At 42.9% G+C, this 21531-nt stretch overlaps 1 protein-coding gene and 1 long non-coding RNA gene across 3 annotated transcripts in view; one reads left to right on the top strand and one right to left on the bottom strand.

Annotated features, from left to right (window-relative positions):
• The window catches only part of LOC138280188 (uncharacterized), a 381461-nt gene that overhangs the window by 355569 nt on the left and 4361 nt on the right, over nucleotides 1-21531 (top strand). The gene's annotated exons all lie outside the window — the stretch shown is intronic.
• Nucleotides 1-21531, bottom strand: part of AHRR (aryl hydrocarbon receptor repressor) — an 837654-nt gene that overhangs the window by 813282 nt on the left and 2841 nt on the right. The window lies entirely within an intron of this gene.

Here is a 21531-nt window from a genome sequence, read left to right as displayed (position 1 = left end):
TGCTTGCAATTTGTAGCCAGTATTTTTCTCCAAGATATTCGTACATCTGGCCCTTATGTTGGAGCCAATAAGCTATCTTAGTTCTAAAGGGATGTGGTGGCTGTTTCACGGCCCCGGAGGAAGCACAACAATTTGTATTTTTGCAAGCAAACTATTGATTTAGCTAGAAGATTACAGAAAGTGGCTGGTTGTTATCAAGAGTTGCTTTCCAAAAGGAAATTCGGTAAATCGGATCCTAGCTTGAGATGCAATCACTCAACACTACTTAAAGTTTGTATCTTATTTCATATCAGACTTTGAGATGCATGTACTTCAGTTTGCTTTTTTTCGATATTTCGCAAAAGTTAAACACTACAACGTGTTGAATGACTAAGGGAAAAATGCATTTTATGCAGCATGTTCCATATCTATTTATACTTACCATTAACACTGTGAACCTAAATTTCCAAAACCGGTTCCAAAATGAGTAGAAGTACTAGAGGCGTCGTTAAATCGTGTGTGCACAGGCTTATGTGTGTGTCTGGGCATGTACTTATGTTTTTCTGTTTAATCAAAATCAATTTATTGATTCCACTTCGAATGGGTAGGTTTGAAATCCCATTGTGACATTGCACAGTGTATGCTGTTATACAGGATAAATAAGTGCAATTTTCTTTCAATACCTCAGTATAGGGCCAGTGCCTCATAAATAAGAGCCAGGTTCTAAGGGCCTGAAGACTCTTCCATCCTTGAACCAGTACAAAGGGTCACTCATCTTGTCTCTTCTGCTCCAGGAATCAGGTGAATGGGATGATTTGCTCCTCAATGGCAGTCTTCCAATCTCAAGGGATAGAGTCAGACAACTTAAGCTCTTTGCTGGTGGTTTGAGCCCCTATCAATGCAACTTCCAATAAAATGTATTTTGTGTTTTCTTAAAAGGTCTTATGTCCACTGTAGTTATGGACTGACATAAATAGCCGTTGTCACTTTCTAGATTCTTGAAAGCTGCCCACTTTCTTTCACAATCTAATCAAAAGTCCTTCCTAAAAATATAGTCATGGAAAAGCAACATACGCTATTCAAGGTATAAGTTGGGGCCCTGATTACTGATCCCTACTACTGTACAAGAAGATGATGCCTCAGAACGGACAACCATTCTCACTGGTCATAGCACTTCAACAATTGAATGCGTGGACCTCTCATAATTTTTAATACTTTACATAAATTCCATCTAACCCTTCAAACTCCCTACTGTTGATCCATAACGACTGGGAGATGATAAATAAGCCTGTGAGAAAGCAGAGTGGGAAAATAAAACTGATGTCTAGAGGTTTACCTGCTACTCTGTAGTCTGGCTATTTTCACCAGTCTATAATCAATAATTCTGTACAGTTTCTTGGATTTCCTGTCAGAGCTACTTTTTATATGGCGAAAATGTACTTATTAGACTATATAGCAAATGCAAGGGAATGCTGACTTTACTGTTAATCAGTTCACTGTTTCTTACATTACATCTTCTAATAACATCCTATAAGAGGAGTGTCAGTCCCCATTCGGGGGCACAGGGCAAGCAGGGGCTGCAGGGGATAAGCTGTCAGAGCATCAATTGGTCATTTGGACTGAGCTTTTATTGCCTGGTTGGTCAAGATGGCTGACCATGAGTTTTATGCAGACTCTTTAAGAGTTAAATGCGGGAGGAGGAGCCAAGATGGCCGACTAAGCTCCAACGGGCTGCATATGCTGAGACCACCCCACCAGGCCCCATCAACTACAATCGGACCACCCTGGTGAAGGAGAAGACGTTCCCCTGCGTGTGCTGGAGGCGCTGGCCTGAGAAATTTATAAACGGGAACCCCCTCGCCCATGTTCACAGGGCCTTCGGAGGCTGGATGGGAAAGGAGCCAGACCTACATGGGAGGGGCACTGCAGCAGAGGGTGTGGTGCCTGAACCCAATGACAGGCGACCAGCACTAGTGGTGCACAAACCGGGACGCAAGATAGAGATAGCAGTGTGGGCAACTGATGCGGCTCACGGCCAACAACATGATCGGTGGCTACAGCAAGGTGAGAAGCACAGCTGAGTAGTTCCTTGGGATTGAAGAGGACTGCGTGTGAGGCCTAAGAGGTGTGCTTGCTTGGATCTAATACGGGGGAAGACAGTAAACCTCCCCACCACCTCCTGCTGAACTACACACAACCGCTCATGAAGACCGGCTCTGCGGAATGAAGAAGGCAGCCCGGTGAATGGTGGATCGAAGGGCGAGATAAAGGCCCAGAGTGATTGAAGGCCTATGCCCAAAACAGCAACACAAAAGGATGATGGACGGAGGGCTGAACAATGCAAACACTCATCCCCAGTCACAGATCTGGGTTTAATCCATCGTTCCATCGCAAATCAGTCTTGACCCTGTTCCTCATGGGAACAGTCCAGCCCAAACTGCCAAGCCAGGTCCTCACTGGACTGGACACAAGCATCCTAGGACTGGTTTCAGGGTTTCAAGACTGATTTGCATATGGCTGGGTCCAAACTGGGGTGGCATGGTGAGCAGAAGAACGATGGATTAAACCCAGATCTGTGACTGGGGATGAGTGTTTGCATTGTTCAGCACTCCGTCCATCATCCTTTTGTGTTGCTAAAGCTGCCCCAAGTGGGAAGGGTATGCCCAGACGTGGGTCCCTTGCTCACTGTGCCACTGGATTCAAGCTAGCCTAGCTGATGAAGGGTGAAACCCTGAAACCAGTCCCAGGATGCTTGTTTCCGGTCCAGTGAGGACCTAGCTTGGCAGTTCGGGCTGGACTGTTCCCATGAGGGATAGGGTCAAGACTGATTTGCATATGGCTGGGTCCAAACTGGGGTGGCATGGTGAGCAGAAGAACGATGGATTAAACCCAGATCTGTGACTGGGGGTGAGTGTTTGCATTGTTCAGCACTCCGTCCATCATCCTTTTGTGTTGCTAAAGATGCCCAAAACAGGACAGGCCTGTCAGGGTCTGCAGGCTGATGCGTGGGGGATACGAGAACTTACAGCAACTGGTGGCAGCCTAAGGAAAGACCTCTTGGAGGCTGGACCTAGCTCGTTGGCACATGTGTTCTGATTACCATCCACCCACTGGAGATACCAGTACAGAACCAGTGATATTGTCAAGGGAAGATTGAGACAGGTCAGTGAAGCATACCGCACTACATATGTACCCTCCTGACTGGATAGTGACTGGCTGCTTACAGATATATGAGTGCACAGGAGCGTGCTTTAGAGCCCCGGGCTGTGGGCCACATTGTGTGATTGCTCTGGCCGCAAATGCCTCCCAAACTCAAGAGGGGCCCTGGAGCAGCTTCCAAACCACAACACACAATAGTAGAGGGCATTGCCAGAATGGAGCAGGGAGGCAACCCAGATGAGGAGGTGCAGATGGGAGAAACAGCGCCTCCATCTACACTTAACATTAAGAACCTGAACTGGAGGTGAACAAGGCTATAACTGAGAAAATAGATGGAATGGCCATCAACGTAGTATTATTGTGCCAGGACATGGAGAAAATGAGGGAGCAGGTGGAGGACCTGGGTACTACAGCTGATGGCACAGAGGAGATCTTGAGACCACACGCTAGTCAACTGGCAGAACAGGTGAGGTGCTTAAAACAGCAGGAAGCTATATTGGCTGATTTGGAGGACTGATCATGTCAGAACAATGTATGTATACAGGAGGGTAGTACCAGAAGGTACGGAGTCTGCACCAGGTGAACAATTTCTGGAAACATGGATACCAACAGTGCTGCCAGAGCTGAGCACTGATGATGGACTACAAGTGGACAGAGCACATAGAACACCTGGCGGAAGGCCCAAGCCTGGTGTGCCACCTCGCATGCTGATTGCCCGTATGCCAAAATACAAGGACAAGATGAGTATATTGGCGGTAGCATGACAACAGGGAGAGATTGAATTTAATGTGAACCTTACTTCCTTCTACCTGCATTATGGAGTGGAGACCCAAAAGAGACGCAGACCATTCACGAGGTGAAGAGGAAACTGAGAGAAAACGGTTAAGCCAGCATGGCTCGGAACAGATTTGCAGGGCGAAAGGCATTTTTTCAAACAAGCTGAAGAATCCATGCAGTTTCTAGAAAGACATTTACAGGCTGATTAGGAAGTGTGTTATTTGAATCAATGAGAGCTACTAGTTGTGTCATGGCAAATGTGGTTCTGATGAAGGGAGGGAGGGGGAAGACAAAGAAAGAAGGATCATTACTGCCGAGAGGGGTATATTACAGTTGAATGAGCATATTATAAATTTGAGTAGGTTATTGCTCCTTACTATGTGCATGTTCAATGATGACACTGTCTCTGAGGGGGCCCTTCTAAGGGAGCCTACGGGACAACGTGCTGTAACGGGGAAAGTGATGTTTGATGTTAGGGAGGGAAGGTCAGATGCTACATGTGTCATTTGTGATGGCCAGGTTGGGGTAGGCCACACGGGAGAGGGGAACATTCATGTTTTTAACCCAGGGAGAGGGTACACACACACTTGGAGTCATACTGATTTACTGGCTAAAACAGTAAATGGACACAGAGGGAGGCACAACACAGGTAGATGGGGTAATTATCTTATCCCGAAATGTAAAAGGGATCCATAATCCTATCAAGCGACAACGGATATGGTCCTATATACATAAACAATGAGCAAAAATAGTGATGCATCCGGAGAGGCACTTGCTACTACAGGAACACGAGAAATTACATGCATAACGGGGGGCAGAATGTGGCATTCCAGCTTCAGCTCCTCGGTGCGTGGAGTATTGCTATGGGTGGATACTAGTGTCCCCTTGTGAGTAGGTATTGAATTAAAAGCAGCTGATGGCTGATACGTTGGAGTGGTGGGGGATATTGGTGGCGTGTCCACAGTACTATTAAACACTTATGCTCCCAGATTTCTTTGAAAAGATGGTGAGCCTGATGTACCCCAAGCCCATCAGGTGGGGAATTTTAGAGAGGTTAGATATCTAGATCACATATTATCGGATCACGCCCCATTGGTGGCAGAGTTAAAGGACTGCACATATGTGGTATCAATCCCACAGTGGCGTTTCCAGTCTCGGGCACTTGGGGACCAGGCATACAGGGAAAAAATTAGAGGTGCAATCTGTGAGCTCTTTTCTCTCAATATGGGGTCCAGTGCCTCCTCTGGGGTATTGTGGGAGGCGTTTAAGGTAACTGTAAGGGGGAAATCCATACCCACCACCTATGAGGTCCATAGGTCCCTGACAAACACAGTGACATGACTAGAAAACCAAATAGGGGACATAGAGAGACAGGCGGAGTTTTACTAGTAGTATGTGGATCTAAACTGTGTACCGCTCCTAGCTATGTATAAGGAGGCTTTTGAGACTGGGGTGCTGCCAGAATCCCTAAAGGAGGCTTGTATAGTGGTCCTCCCTAAGGCGAGTAGGCATGTAGGCTGTGAATCATATCACCCATTATTGCTGATCAACACAGATGCTAAGATCCTGGGGAAGTTATTGGCCCATCGCTTGGCTAAAGTAGCAGAGGACATCATACACCCGGACCAGGCAGGATTTGTGGGGTGTTGCACTACTACCACCAACATTAGGAAAGCATTTTTAATGATGGAACAGATAGAGAAGGAGAGAGAGCCTTGCGCACAAGCAAGTCTGGATGCTCACAAAGACTTTGATCCGGTGGACTGGGGGTTCATGGACCAAACACTACAACAATATAATCTGAAGCAAATTATTTTAAGTGGGTGCAGAGCAAGGGTATAAGTAGGCAACAGGGTCTCAGATAGTTGGCAGGTAGAGAAGGGGACCCGGAAGGGGTGCCCCCCTTCCACGCTCATATTTGCATTAGTGATTGAAACACGGTCATACCTTTTTCAGACCAAACATGAAACAGATGGGGTGATGTGAGAGACCAGAGAGAAATTATTCCCCTATATGCAGATGACATTTTGATGACCAATACGGAATCCAGAGACTACCTAGCAGGCAGTTTACAACACAATTGCAACTGTGGGGATACACTCAGGGTTCAAACTCATCGCTGAGAAATCAGTACTGTACCCCATAACACGTGGCTGGCTGGCAGATAGTGATCTACCTAAAATAAGACTTCAAACAACCCCAACTAAATACTTAGACATATACTTAAGTTCAGATCTGGCGGTGGTTTATGAGTCAAATGTGGGTCATATGCTTGATTCGCAGGAGAAAAGCGTACATAGGTGGCTGAAATTCCCGATATCACTAATGGGATGCATAGCGTTGAGTAAGAGGTCCTGGGATTGCCCCAGGATGAAGGGGGGGTGCAGGCTCTGAATATTCGCATCTATTATTGGGCATCTCAGCATGTGGTACCATGGTTCCTGGATGGGAATACTGCCCCAGTGACTATGATTATGTCCAGATTGATTAAACCGTACAAACCCCTGGCACTACCACTGGTTCATTGGAATAAAAGGGTGTTGTTGCTGTTACATGTCAGGAGCACTTCGGATGTGTGGGGGCAAGCCTCCCAGAGAAAGGGGGAGGATTATATCTATGCCCAAAAGTTGATCCCATGACCCACGAGGATTGGCCAAATGCCACCCTTATTCCTGCGGCACCGCAAGGGTGTAGTGGTTCCGCAGACTATAGGCGAACTATATAAGGATGTTCGTCAGATGGGGTATGTGACCTTTTGTAACAGATGATAAATGACGAGGGGCTGCTTTCTGGCCTATGCAGGCTTTGTGCCAGTGATTCATAAGGCAAGGGCAGGGTTCCCTCAGGAGTCAGACACTCACGTACTAAACCAGGCTTTGCCAGATATGGGGGAAGAAGGCAAATTAATTACATGATTACATACATCGTTGTTACCACAGACAGCACCACATATGGATGTATTGAAGCTGCAATGGGAGAATGATACAGGAGATGTAATACAGGACCAAGACTGAATGTTTATATTAGGTAATTGTAGGAGGGTGACACTCGATGTGAGGTTAAATTTGGTACATTATAAATGTGTGCAGAGAGATTATGTCACACCACACTGGATGCATAGGATAGACCATTCGAAGGCAGAACACTGTCCCAAATGCAAGATATCGATAGGAAATTACAAACACATGTGGTAGCTATGGCCCGGGGTGAGGAATTATTGGGAGGAAGTGATAAAAGTGTTGGAGAAGTTGACAGGTCTCATGCTGAATCCAACAATCCAACTATGCCTATTGGGCTTGGTGAATTGGACTAAACACGAAAAATGCAGAAAAATCCAGGAATTGGGATTAGCAGTGGCAAAGAAATGCATCGCTGTACGATGAATGAAAGCTCGATTACCCACACGAAAACAGTGGCTATGGGAATTTGAGAAATGGGTGTGGGCTGAATGTCGGGAGAGACATAGGGGGTTATTACAACTTTGGAGGAGGTGTTAATCCGTCCCAAAAGTGACGGTAAAGTGACGGATATACCACCAGCCGTATTACGAGTCCATTATATCCTATGGAACTCGTAATACGGCTGGTGGTATATCCGTCACTTTACCGTCACTTTTGGGACGTATTAACACCTCCTCCAAAGTTGTAATAACCCCCATAGATTGGTTCACACTGACTCAGGACAAAGAGGCAGAATGGTGTTGGATAAGCGGAGGTTCGCTTACAGCAGGAAATGGGTATGGATATAGAGGTACAAAATGATGGGTCAATGGAAGATCTGAAGGGCATATGCTGGAGGTGAGATGAAATAGACATGCATCTAGACGTTAAAGTGGCGCCTGTACTGTTTTGAAACGCCAAATATCTTGCCGCTAAGGGGTCCACAATGTGATCAGCTTCTTCTCACTTGGGGTGGGGGAGGGGGATGGGTAGGGTGGGAAAGTTGGGAAATGTTTTTCTATTGGTTGTATAACTCCAAACTCAATAAAACAAACATAAACATAAATAGTTAATTGCTTGTTTCTTAAAGCTATAGTATTTGTATTGCAGAAGTTTCTGAAAATGTTTCTGGAGGCAATTGGGATTATATTACTGGCCTGTAAATGAACTTCACATTTTGTCATGTGTTGGAATTTACATGCATGTATATATAAGTTTCTCATATTCTCCCAGTAACATGACAAATCTAATGCCACCCATTGAATTCCCTACTCATCCCTATTTGTGAAACCGTCAGTCTGACAAGACCACACTATTGAAATCGCATTCTAGACACAAGTGGCTATAGAAACAGTAATGCCATGATTCAAGCCACTAATTCTAACCTGAAAACCTTCAACCTATACTTCATGATGCATCTAAACACTTAGAGGTCTATGAAACATTGCAAGACTCTGTCTCCCTACATCATGTTTTAGTTCTTAACCAATACCACAACAAATACCAGCACCGCCCGCATCCTTTCCTCATAAACCACTGCTTCTCTATATAAACTGTAATTAAATTTCTCCTTGATCTGTCTTTACAGTCATTGATGGCATAGCATGCTTCCACTATTTCGACCAACTATCAGGCTATTTCATGATATAGACTGTCCTTACTAACTTTCCCCTCTAGATCTGATGGAAAATTGCAATAAAGAGGAGAGAATACACCTACTAATTGAAGAAAACAAAATGCTAAAGTAGCTGGTGTTATCAGAAGTGCCAAAATGTATCCGGCAACCTTGCCAATCCCAATGCAACTCACTAAACTGGCACCTAGAGTTACAATGTCCTTCATACTACTGCATACAAAATAAGGCATCATTCAATGATACCACTGTTAAGGTAGACAACATCTGCAGAGAAACCAAAGCCATTTCTTCTGATCTAAGGAGCACAAGAGTGGCAGCTACATTTATTGAAATATGTTAAATACTCTCAGTTCATAAGATTACAGTCCAGTTGAACTTAACTTACAGCATCATCTTTCACCTCCTAGAACAAAAATGAAACTCACACAAAGAGATCTTGTAACACTAACAGGGTGACATTGAGAACTTGCATACTTACTACAGCTCTGTAAGTACAACAAGCTCATCCATAAGCCTCTTCAACATGCCTGCAATCTTGGGCATCAGAAATCAAATGTTTTACTCTCCCAACCCAAGATCTAATTTTAAGTATCTTATAGAGGTCCTTATCTTCTCACTGGAGCCACTGATATAATAAACCAGTGTATTTGATACAGGTAGAAGAAGGGCAATTATGTATTTAAGCACTGAAGGATAATGAACCATTGGAAATAGAGTGTTTTTTGACTGTTAATAATTAAAATTGGGGGAGGGGGCATATTTCTTAATATCAGCACATAAAATAAGAGGAGGTGACACTAAGGAGTCAGTGGAGGCTCCTCTGCTATGGCGGAGGAGCGTCACCTCCACCAGCAGCAGATGCAAACCTTTCACAATGAAACGATAATAAACAATGTTTATTATTGTTTTATTGTAAAAGGGGTGGGGCCATGGAGGGTGAAAGGGACAGAGGGGGAGTGCAGAGCACTCCCCGCAGTGCGCATGTATGTTTGGCCAGTCATCTTGGGCTGGCTAACCATACATGTGCACTGGGCTCTCTCCAACCCAGCACTGTGTTGCCGGGTTGGAGACAGCGGGCAGAGGCTCCCACTCTGCCTCAGAGCACTAAGCAAGGGTGCAGTGATGCCCAATCCTAACACTGCTTTCATGCTGCCAGCAGCATGAAAGCAGCGTTAGGATTGGCCTCAGGGCAGAATGGGAGCCTGTGCCAGCTGTGAGGACCGAGTAGCGGTGCAGCAGCGAGAAAGGTATGTTTTTGGGTTTTTTTTCACCCCCCCCAATGAGCTGCGACTTTAAGCTTAATACTAATAATTGGACATTGTATGACAAAATAAGATCCAGCCCGATAGAGACAGCTGACAGTGACACCATAAAACAGGTGTTGGCTGTTTTGTGTTTGGATGAAATAAACTTGACTTGGCAAATTACTCCTGCGTGTTGACTGCATCACTTTGGCTGCGTGCATCAATACATCTGGATCATCTGATTTTGGATCTTGAACTAAGTTTACAAACTTATTCTGGAAATTATTTTTTATATTTAGTTTGATTTTTGATGGAATAAGGATTGTTTTATTTGAATTGATTCATGGCAGATTAAAAAATAAGGTGTTTTGGTGCACAAAAATTGATCTATGGAAGATGTATGATTATATTACAAGAAATGTGTAAAAAGATTATTCCAATACGTTAGAAATTTGTGCAATGTGTATATCCGATTGCCATATATTTTTTTTACGATTCAGGACTCTATGGCAAATAGAACGTTTATTGTTACAGCGGAAATTGGCAAGTACACAATTATACCTCAAAGTTACTTGACCAGATGACATGCTCGTGCTAGGAAAAATTCTGTCATGGTTTTTTTTTCACCAGCTTAAATTAGGCTCACTTAAAACCGAATTATTTCTCTTCTCCACACTTTGGATCTCATCCCTGTTACGAATGAGGGCTGAACTCGTACAAAATACTGAAACCTAAACCTCACACCAATGAACGTACAAAATCTCTGCGCTTCACACTAGACAAACTTTTAAAGTGAAAGCCACACATAAACACCACAGAAAAGAAGACTCACTATTAACTTAACCGTCCAGGTGGTGTTAAATCCTTCATGCAAGAACGTGACCTTACAACAGTAGTACATTTAAGTCATGTCGCGACTTGACTGTGACAATGCCTCACTTGCAGGCATACCAAATTTCATCAAGCTCCCCATAAGGCTGTACTACAAATCTCAGTGGCACTTGTCTCATGCTTGAAATGCTTTGATAACATCATCACAGTCCGTTCTACCCTCCAATAGCATCCTAACAATGTAGTAAGCGTTTTCAAAGTGCCCTCTACCAACACAAGGCAATGCACCTTGGCAATCAAAAATAACTCGCAAAAAATGACTGTCTCATGGGGCATTGTTCTCTTCGCCTTGATTAAAAAACATAAACAACCACATCCAAATCATTCTCAGGAACTGCCCGAAAAATGACAATTTTATTCTCCTGTTATACACCCACCCTCCACTTCTGAGGTATTTAAAATGGAATTCAAGCTATAGTTTTTCAATGATATCTCCAGGGTGATGGGGTGTCTGGCAATGTATGTTTCCCTGTGTTTGTTAGATAGTTCCCTTCTTTTATATTTGTTCATTTTCTACCTCTTTAATATTTGAGATTGTGTCAGGATCAACATAACTAGGTTCTGCCTAGGAATGATTCTCCAAATAATGCCATCTATAGACTTACCCTTTCCTGATATAAAGCTTTTCTTTCTTTCTATCTCTCTTCAATTAAAACTCCCATTAAAAAGAACAATCTTTTCAAGTGATGAAATGCTTTGTATTATTTCTCTTAACCAAAAATAAACAGTTGGATTCAGAGTAAACTAAAAATGTGATGATATCACTGCACAACCTGTTGTTACCTACAGTTTACAGTGTTCAATTGACAAAAACAGGACCAGTGACTCCTGTTAATAATTTTCTGCCGGAACACAAGTGTAAGATATGTAAGTGCACAACCCCCTTGTAAGTGACATAAAGATACTGATGCGATATCTATGTACATGTCATGATGATGAAAGTCAATAAAATTGGTTAAACATACAACAAAATTATAAATGGTTGGAAGCACTGTTACACTTCTGTTAGTATTCTTGATATAAATGTTATTGCTCGCACCTACGGGCTACAAAACATGTAAATTAACCGCAGTTATGGGTCCGAGCTGAATAACAGATATTATTTGCTCCCTACACCCCCACTCACAGCAGGGAGCGCTGTGGGAGCAGGGGCCGCCTCTCATCCGAAAGACAGCTTAAAAAACAGCCCCAGATCTATTCTACCGCTCTCTCAGGATCATATTTATACTTTGTTGGCGCCGCATTCATGCCGCTTTTTGATGCAAAGACGGCGCAAACTTACAAACTACAATTGTATTTTGCAAGTTTGTGCCGCTTTTGCATAAAAAAATTATGCAAATGCGGCGCTAAAAAAAAGTATAAATAAGGGCCTCAGTCTCTTCTGAAGCTGGTGTTTGAAACAATGCTCCTCCCCTTGCTGAGAAGAAAGCCCAATCAGCCAAAGAATATGGAAAAGGGTAACAAAAATAAGTTTATAAATTGTTTACCTTCCTTTCTTTGGCTGATTGTGCTTCTTTCTCAGCAAAATCAGGCAGAAGCCCACATAGGTACATCTTAACTAACTGCCTTAGAAGAGGCAGGAGAACGCATGAGAGACTATAACCATTTTTAAATCTATCTTTCAGGTGAGAGGTAGGCCCTGCAGCGCGCCGAGAGAACACCTGAGGGACACTGGGAGCTGGCAGCCCAGAATACTTCCCTTGTGGGTCTCTGACAGAAGCTATAGTCCAGAGGGAACATTCTGATTGGCTGGACAACTACCAATGTTCTATTCAAGGTGCTAACATCCCTTTACATTCTGTACAAAGTGCAATTCTCAAATCATTATGTAAATGTTCCTGTCTTTCTTAGCCCAAGTTTAAAAAATGCTTAAGTAATTGCTAAGGTGTTTCATGACTATCCTGTCACTGACACAAGGAAAAAACTAACTCTGTAGGCCTTGTATTTTAGAATATAATCAATTTCGTAAATTGCATATGTGTCAAATTATAGACTGACCTCTTCATACAACATTATACCAAATTCCTATTATTAATCTAGCTAGAGTTGAATTGATTAAAAACAGAAAGTGAATGGCTGCAAGCATGTTATAATAATTTGTATAAGAACTCTGCTGGACTTAAAACCATGATAGTGATTAATGCCTATATATTAGCAGGAGATCAGCAATTTAATATGAACCATATGCAACTTTTTAAAGTTGATTTAAGCACTATTTGTAATATGTATGTAAATACGTTAATAATAGTAATGGGTGACATTAACCCCAGCTTCAATCCAACCTTAGAAGATCTTGCACTAGGGAATATGTTGAAGGCATACTCCATTCCAAAAGCTGCATTTCTGAAGTGTGTTTAAACACAGTTGGGCCAGCGGATGCAGAAGTGCTTACGAAAATGTGGATCATTTGTCTCACTTGTCACTTTGCAATGGACTCCCTTGCTGGGCAACCGTTTCCACAGGGACACCAAAACGGCTTAATAGACTACAGGGCATATTTGTCAAGGGTTTTGCGTTGCCCTTGCAGCATGTAAGGGGGCGTAGGGCGACACAAAACCTATGATGAGATTTACCAAGCTACGCAGGGCAACGTGGCTTGGTAAATCTGGAGTAATGCAAGGTAGGGCAAGTCGCTGCCTTGCTTTACTCTGTCCTAGGGAGGCATTCAATGTGTGGAAAGTGGGTTTTCGCATGCAGCCGCCCATGGATTCTGAAGAACTACTGATTTACCATTACTGGCAGACTTGGGCTACGCCTTCACAGCAGAGGTGTAACGAGGAGAAATGTATTTATTGCTCCTTGTTTTTATCTCTTTCAGATGAAAAGGCCTCAAAAGGATCGTTTATGTGTAAGGCAGACAGCCATGCACCATGGTACAAGGGTTCCTGAGTTGGTGCTAGGCAGCAGTTTGTGTGCCAGCGCATATCTTGATAGATATGGTGCATTCTTGCCCTCTCCCTTTCAGGCAGCACAGGGCAGGAAGGTGTCTTGCTGCATTGTATTAAATAATGATAAATATGGCTGCACATCTTTACACAGTCCTGCAATCCCGGATTTTTTTTTTATTTTTGAAGATTTCAGGTGATTAAGGTAGGGGAGACCGACCACTGGCCTCTGAGGAAATCAACCTGAAAAGAGCTGCTGGCCCTGATGATTTGCCAGCAATAATAATTAAAAGTAATACTGATTGGTCAATTAAATACTCGCTCCAGCATTTGAAATATTTATAATTACAGGTAAATTCCCAAATAGTTGAAAAGGGGCGATCATTAAACCAATATTTAAGAAAAACGACCCCACTGACCCAAAATATCCTTTCCAAAGCCTGATCGACATAGGGACTAAAATGTATGCCAAAGCAATTCTGCACTACATGAAAGGCTGGATTGATACGAATAACCTAATCCCTATTGACTAGGGAGGGTTCAAAGAAGGTTATGGGACAGTTGACCACTGCTTAGGTCGCTGGGCAATTACCCAGAAATCCATGGAATCGAGGGGCAATTTATATTGCTGTTTTTGTGGGTTTCAGCTCAGCCTTTGACCTCTGAAATAGTGAGATCCTTCTATGCAAGTTGGACGATATGAAAATACAAGAGGTCTCTTTTTGATTCTAAGAGAGCTACATAGATGGAACTGAGCTAGAGTAGGATCCGATAGGTTAGGGTCCCTGTCACATAAAATACCAACTGAGAATGGGCTTTGTCAAGGATGTGTCTTGTCACCTTCTCTTTTCGCACTATATCTAGCAGACTTTCCAGCGATAATACAGAATACACATTCCTTGTCACTTAAAATGGAGGGCTTCATGTTCCATGTTTACTGTAGGCCGATGATGTGGCTGTCCTGGACGTGGCACAAGTAGGACTTCAAAGGAGATTAAGAGCATTCAGTGATTATTGTAAGGAGGTTTATCTAGACATTAATATGGAAACCACAAAAATATTAGCCTTAGTGAATAAAAGTAAATCCTTTACACTATCAATCGGGAAACAAGTGCTGGAGGAAGACGCCATTAATTCACATATGCACATGTTGAGCAGCACATTAATTAGTGGCTCTTTAGTTTAATAGTCGTGGCAATTACTATGGTTATGTATATTGTCATTTGGTGATCTATTGCTACTGAATTATGTTTCCGCAACAAGATTCTAGTTTACATGTACTGTTGTTAAACTGCTACTAAAGTGTGATGGTAAAACAGTGATAACCATGGGGCATGTTGCAATAACTGTCATGCTTTTATGCAATACATAAAAACGAAATAAGTATCAATTTAAAACAATAGTATGCCATTGCCAAAAATGTCATTGGTCTGGGGGTTCTCCACCCAGGTACTCAATGTCAATGTGGGGCTATATCCTACCATATTATTTTCAGATTTCAATTCAAGACAGAGTTAGGATACTTTCTCTCCGAACTGTAGAGTTGAACTGAAAATAGATGATACATTGATGACCCCACTACGGCCATTACCTCAAACACTTCTTCTTTCAGCATCTGAAACGAAATCAGCTTTGTTTAGAAAGTCTCATAAGACTTTCGGTCCCACCGGTGACTTAAAAGTGCTTCCCTGCAGAAGCTCTCGCCTTCGGGAATAGCCCTAATCCCTTTCCCTCACCAAACTATAAATGAAAAAGAATGACAAGAGTGTCTCAGAGCAATATTTGTATAACCACATACCTCTGCTGCCTCGCAAAGTACACAAAGAGGAACTGAAGCCTCTTCTATTGACAACCCCCACACCATTCATCACTGCTAGACACACAGGGCTGGTCTTAGCAGTGATGCCCCTAAATCCCTGCACACAACAAACTAGGGTCATGCCACCATCACACTGAAATATCACATGACACATACATTCACACATACCCAGTGCTGGATGAGGACATTCTCTCTCTGTGCCCCAGCAGTGCCCAAACACTGTTAGTGGCAACACAGCAGAGACCTTTCGGTGGCCTTATGAGATAAGGTGCAACCACAGTCTTCATGCACAACGTAATAAATCATAGGGCCTTGTTAGAACAAGACTGCTTTAACACACCAAATAACTACCTTAGAAAATATCACTAACCCTCAGCTTATAATGGTAAGGAGGATCATTCCAACCCTGTGGACAAAGCGTCAGATGTGCTCTATGATCATGCAGTTCTAATAAACATCATTCAAACTTGAATACAGGAAACAGAGGGAAATAACCCTCTAGGGCCCTGATTATGAGTGGTGGAATATTACCCGAAGTAATCATTTCAGGGGGATTTCTTCCACCCCCCAATTCTGAGTATCCTTGTGTACCGAAATAGCTAGCTCACATTCTCTGGACATGATAATGCCATGCTCTGAGACACTAATTCCTTGTTAGAAGCAACAGGAGCTGCAGGCAGAGTCACGCACCGACCCCTGCAGTAGCACTGGAAGAGACAGCGCCCCCCATGGACAAGCACAAGTGTGCCCTGCCACACCCAACCCCATCAGCCCCCTATTGCTCTCCAGCCCGCATATTCCACATTCTAAGTGGAAGTGGAAAAAGTCAGCAGTTTTCTCCTCAAAAATGGGGATAACCATACGGAGCTAGTACTTCTGTTATCATGGTTATTATTCATTCAGGGGCAATTGGTTATCAGTGTATATTTGTGCTGGGATGCAGCTCAGAATCAGAGATTCTGGCACCCTGGTATCCCCACACCAAAAACTTGCACATTCGTAGTCAGGGCCTACGCACTGGACCAAACACTGGAAGGTTCTTAACCTGCCCCCAACATGCTGTCCTTCAATACCGATCTGAACGCATACCTATTTTAGAGGGCTCTGACTTTCACCCAGCCACTACTGAGACAACTTCCACCAGTAAAGAAGGTACTGGGCCCTATCAGCTGCAATCAGGAACTCACAATGTTTTACTCCACCAACTGGGGTAGGAGTGATGGTATTTGTTTACCAGACTGATGTGGTCATAATTATACCTAGCAAGTCCCACCCCACCAGTTCAAAGAGGGCAGCTTCACAGTGAAGTCTTTTAGCACTAGCAGTGACCCCAGAGGTCAGTGCTATCTCTGATAACATTCAGTATATGCTATACATGGCACCTCTGTCTGGACTCCTAACTGCTGCTGGTGCCAGTGGCCACTGCATAAACATATCCCTTCCCTTTCTGATCTACAAGATCCTAAAGCCAGACTTAGCCCCAAACTTATGAGTAATCATTCTATTCGGGAACAGGTAACAACCATTTGGCCCACTGTTATATCACTGAATTTCACTCAATGCGCAGGAGACCCGTACACTTTCATTCTTTATTAGTAAGATCTTGAACATCAACTATTTATCAAGCAATGCATTCAGAGCTCATCCAATACCAGGGGCATTCCAGATGCCCTCAAGCAAGTGTGTGTCACCGCTTCTAGAGAGAGCTACCACCCAATTCCCAATGTTCTCTTTCAGAGGAAACTTTAGTGAACGAGGACACAGTTCAATTAAAGGCATATTTTGAAATGAACGATATCCTTGGCAATTGCCAATATGTCTTCAGACGAACTCAGTGGGCAGCAATGTCAATAGTGGATGACCCGCCCTCTGCTCCAGACATTTCAGGTGAAAGTTCTGCAGCCATGGTGATCCTATTTGCCCTTTGAGAAGCCTTTCACATCCTTGACAGCTCCCTCCTCCTGTCTAGGATTGAGGAGGATAAGGGCATCTCAAAGGTGGCTAAGACCCTGTTCTTTTCATGAGCAATATCTGCTTCAGAAGTTGTACAAGTAAATTCACATAAATAGAAAATAAACCCACATGTGAAGCCTCCAGTGCTACTGTCTATCGTGCCCCCTTTTTTTAATGTCAGATCACACAAGGAAAGTAAATAAATCGAAAGTTTAAGGGACAAGAGGAATTTTGTCACATCAAAGTCTACAAATCCCAAGGAGGCCTTAAGGGATGACTATATGAATGACATTCTTGAAAGGTTCACTTCCAATAATTGACACATTCCAGAAACTGGTATTGCCATTGCTCCTATATTACACAGTACATAATACATTGACAGCACTAGGTGAGTTGACTACTCTACCCCTTCCTGCCCACTTCAATTAAGCACACAGTATTGTCTAAGGATGTACAAGAACAAGTCACAGGTCTTGTGGTGCCATTTATATAACTGCTGCTATGTGTGCTGGACTATGTGATGTTCCAAGAGCTTGAGGGGACATGAATCTGAGTTTGCTGCTGAAAATTCAGAGGAGCAATGACTGTATTTTGTCTGCAGACCAAAATTGTCTCTTATAATAAAAGACAGGCTGCTTTGTTTAATTTCTTTTCAGTAGGCTTACTATACACCGATGAGGTGGGGAAATCTAAGCCAACGTTAGAGGCAATATACATTTGCTGTAGACTGCTTGAGGCAGAATGTATCCATGTGACCTGAGTTGACCAAATATTGAAAAGCATTGGGAATCGATATCTGCATTTGTTACCGAAAAGCAAGCATATGTTTGGAGAGTGTCCACTCATTGTCACTTTTACAATTCGTGAAAGATACCCATAATCTTTAAGCATTTCAAAAAGATGGTTTTGATGTTAGCTCAACAGACAGAAGCGATGTCCTGAATGGTCATTCCCTCAGAACCAAAAAAAGCTAGATGCTAGGCATGATGCATTTGGATTATAAAGAGGAATTATATTTGTTCCCACTACCTGTGATGATGCACCTATGAAATGTTTTGTTTCCCTTACACAGCTAATTGCACAAGCTCAATGTGGATCTGAACACCACTTCGCCTTAGCTGATTAAAGTTGGGAAGAGAATGTTCCCTGCATGATGAGCAGGTATGCAAGCCCTGCTCTGAGAGACCTGACTGTATGTGAAACATGCCCAGCAAGCACAATAATCTAGCGTGTGCACTGAGGCTTGGGCCTCTCCATGGTGATTTCAAGCTCGAGTACCTGCTCTGTGGCCTGGAGGGCGCACCAAGAGAATACACCTTGGCACTGAACTATGGGCGACTTTGTGTGGTTTGCACGCGGCCGTATTAGAAAGCATAATGAAGTGACATCTTTGGCTACAATTATATCGTAGTAAGAAGTAGCAACCCTTTGCTGGACAGACTTCATTAGCAGGTTTAAGCTGTACCCTTAACGATGAGTGTTACAAAATGACTCAGAAGATGAAGAGTCATATTTACTAATGGTTCAAGCAAAGCTGCAGCAAGGCAACTCGCTCCCCTGCGTTGTGTGGACGAGTGAAAGCCAAACAGCACCATATTTCCCAAGATATGGTGCTGTTCAGCTCTGTCTGCGCTGCCACACTTCTGGCTGCCTAAAGTTAACGCAGGCACCTTTGCACCACAGTGCAAGGGTGCTGGGGTTTCAGTCAGGATTGTTTTTGTATAGGAAAGGATGTCTTCCCGCACAGAAACAATCCTCCACAGCATATTCCTCTTTCCATGTATGCTTAGGAATACAGCATACATGGAAAGAGGAAATATCGAGGAAAAAGAAGATATTTCTCTTTGTTACACCTCTGTGGGATAGGTGCTTCATTCTGGCGCATATCAAGGTTTACAAGTCTTTGTAAATCTGGGAACACATCAAAATAAACAAGTGGATGCCAGTTGTGCCCATGCTCTACCCATGTGATGCCTAACCGGCACAAAGTAAGCTGTGTTACTTTTTATTTACTAAACGATGCATCGATTGAATGGCTTAGTAAATGCCAAAATGGATTTAGTGACAGGGCTGCGTCACAAAAGCGCCTGAACCCCGATGCATAATCTTGATAAATCAGGGCCAAAGTTATATAAAAAAATATTGAATTTAAAGAGCATATACAGCAAAATATTGCATAGTAGACACTTTTCACAAAGTACCATTGCATCTTTTAAAATGCCTATGTCTGCTGAGGTCTCAACTATGTATTCACAAAACCTTTAAGGCCAACAAAACCCAACAAACTGTTTTCATGACGGACAAGTAAAGCAGGTGAAAGCACAAGGACGATTAGTGAATAGCCATCTGTTTTTAGTCAGCCAAATAGCAATCATTTGCTAAACAAAAAAGCCATAAAATAGGAATTAAAATGTAATTTCTTCGGCAAAGTAAATACATCAATGAGAACAGACTGGCTTCTGGTCTCATGAAAGGAATACTTGAGTATTATCTTTAATTCAGAACATAAAAGGAACACAAATACAACATGTAACCATCTAAAAAATGTAGCCTTGGCGGACAACCCAGTCAAGTAATGACAAACCCCGAAAACATCTGAACACCTATGCCCGCCAGGGGCTCGCCCAAAGCACACTCTGACTATGCACTTCTTATTGCACTCTTCAATTGATAACAAGAGTTACACCTGATAAGCTGGTTGCAGCCAGACATAAAAATATGACATCGCATGAAATATTTAGCACTGTGTCTGTTGAGCTTATTCAGAAGTGTGTTTTAAAAATTGGCTTTGCTCTTGTTTGAAGCCTAGTGATTCCCTAGCACCACAGGCGGTCCCAAACTGGTGAGAACAGTATTTTCTTCAGGAAACAAAAAGGTGGTTTTCCAACATCAATGCCAGTTTTTACTGGAGCAGAAGGATCCGGCTCTGAAGCGAAAAGGTTTTGAAAATAGACACACAACCTATCAGTATTTGGACCGTTTTTCATATGTGTGTGTGCTTTTCATCACAAGGTTATTCTCTAATGATGGCTGTGTCCACCTGACGTCCACACTCTTTCCAACCATTCCAAGATGCCCAAAGCCCACAGGAGTTTGATATTATTTATAAGTTAACCTGTTAACAAAATGGAACGTACGTGTACACGTCACAATAGCGTAGCTCTGCTTCTGACACAAATAGTATATGCTGTGGTGTGTACGCTGCGGCATCACATGATATGTTATGTTGCACTGCGTTATGTTGTGTTATGCACTGTATTGTTAAGTTAGCTGTGGTAATCCAGGGTATAACATTGTATGGTATGGCATGGTTTGGCATGCTATGATAGGGTGAGTTTTGCTGTGTTGATTTGTCTGTGATGTGTCACGTTATGACGTTGCTGTGTGCTGTGTTGTGTTATGTTTTATTATCTTGTTATGCTGTGCCGTATTTTGTTATGCTGTCTTATGTTATGCTTTGTCGTGATGTGGTGTGTGGCCTTGTGTTGTGCTATATCATTTTAAGGTGTATCGTGCGGTATTGTGCTGTCTTATGTTTTGTGTGTAATACTGAACTACAGTGTATTGTGTTATTTTCTGATAAGCTAAGGCGTGCCACGTTATGGTGCAATGAATTCTTGTGTTGTGTATTCTTGTTTTGTGTGATGTTATATAATGTCATGTTGTGTTGCATTACACCATGTTGTATTGTATCGTGTCAATCATGTTATCTTATGCTAAGTTGAGTTGTCCGTTGCTGTCTTGTGATAGTAAGTTAGTTGTGGTATCATATGCTACGGCATGGACCAATATAGTATGGCGCACTGTCCTGGGTTGTTTAGTGGTGTGCTGTTGCGTGTCGTGTCGTGGTATGTAGTGCTGTATTCTGTTAGATACTGCTGTTATGTTATGAGATTCGGTGCTGTGCTCTGCTGTGTTACACTCTATCGAGCTATGCAATGTTGTCTCATAGTATGCTATGCCGTGTTGCGTTGCTTTGTGCTGTATTGTGTTGAAGCATGCTACCCTGTAATGTGTTATGTTAAACTGTGCTACGTCATGTTGGTTGCGTGCTACACGCGCCCTACTTGAAGTTGCATGAAAAACTTTATACTTTACACTTTATAGTTTAGACTAAAAGGAAACTCCCAGAGCTGGAGTGTTTTCAAATAGAAGATTAAAAGATCCCGGCATGCCGATGACAGGATCGCTATATTGAAAACATGTATTTGGCACAGCAGAGCTGGCATATGGAAGCCATTCTTGTTAG

The sequence above is a fragment of the Pleurodeles waltl genome, chromosome 2_2 (genome assembly GCF_031143425.1).
Source record: "Pleurodeles waltl isolate 20211129_DDA chromosome 2_2, aPleWal1.hap1.20221129, whole genome shotgun sequence".
In the NCBI taxonomy this organism is placed as follows: Eukaryota; Metazoa; Chordata; class Amphibia; order Caudata; family Salamandridae; genus Pleurodeles; species Pleurodeles waltl.
This window is presented reverse-complemented; position numbering and strand designations above follow the sequence as displayed.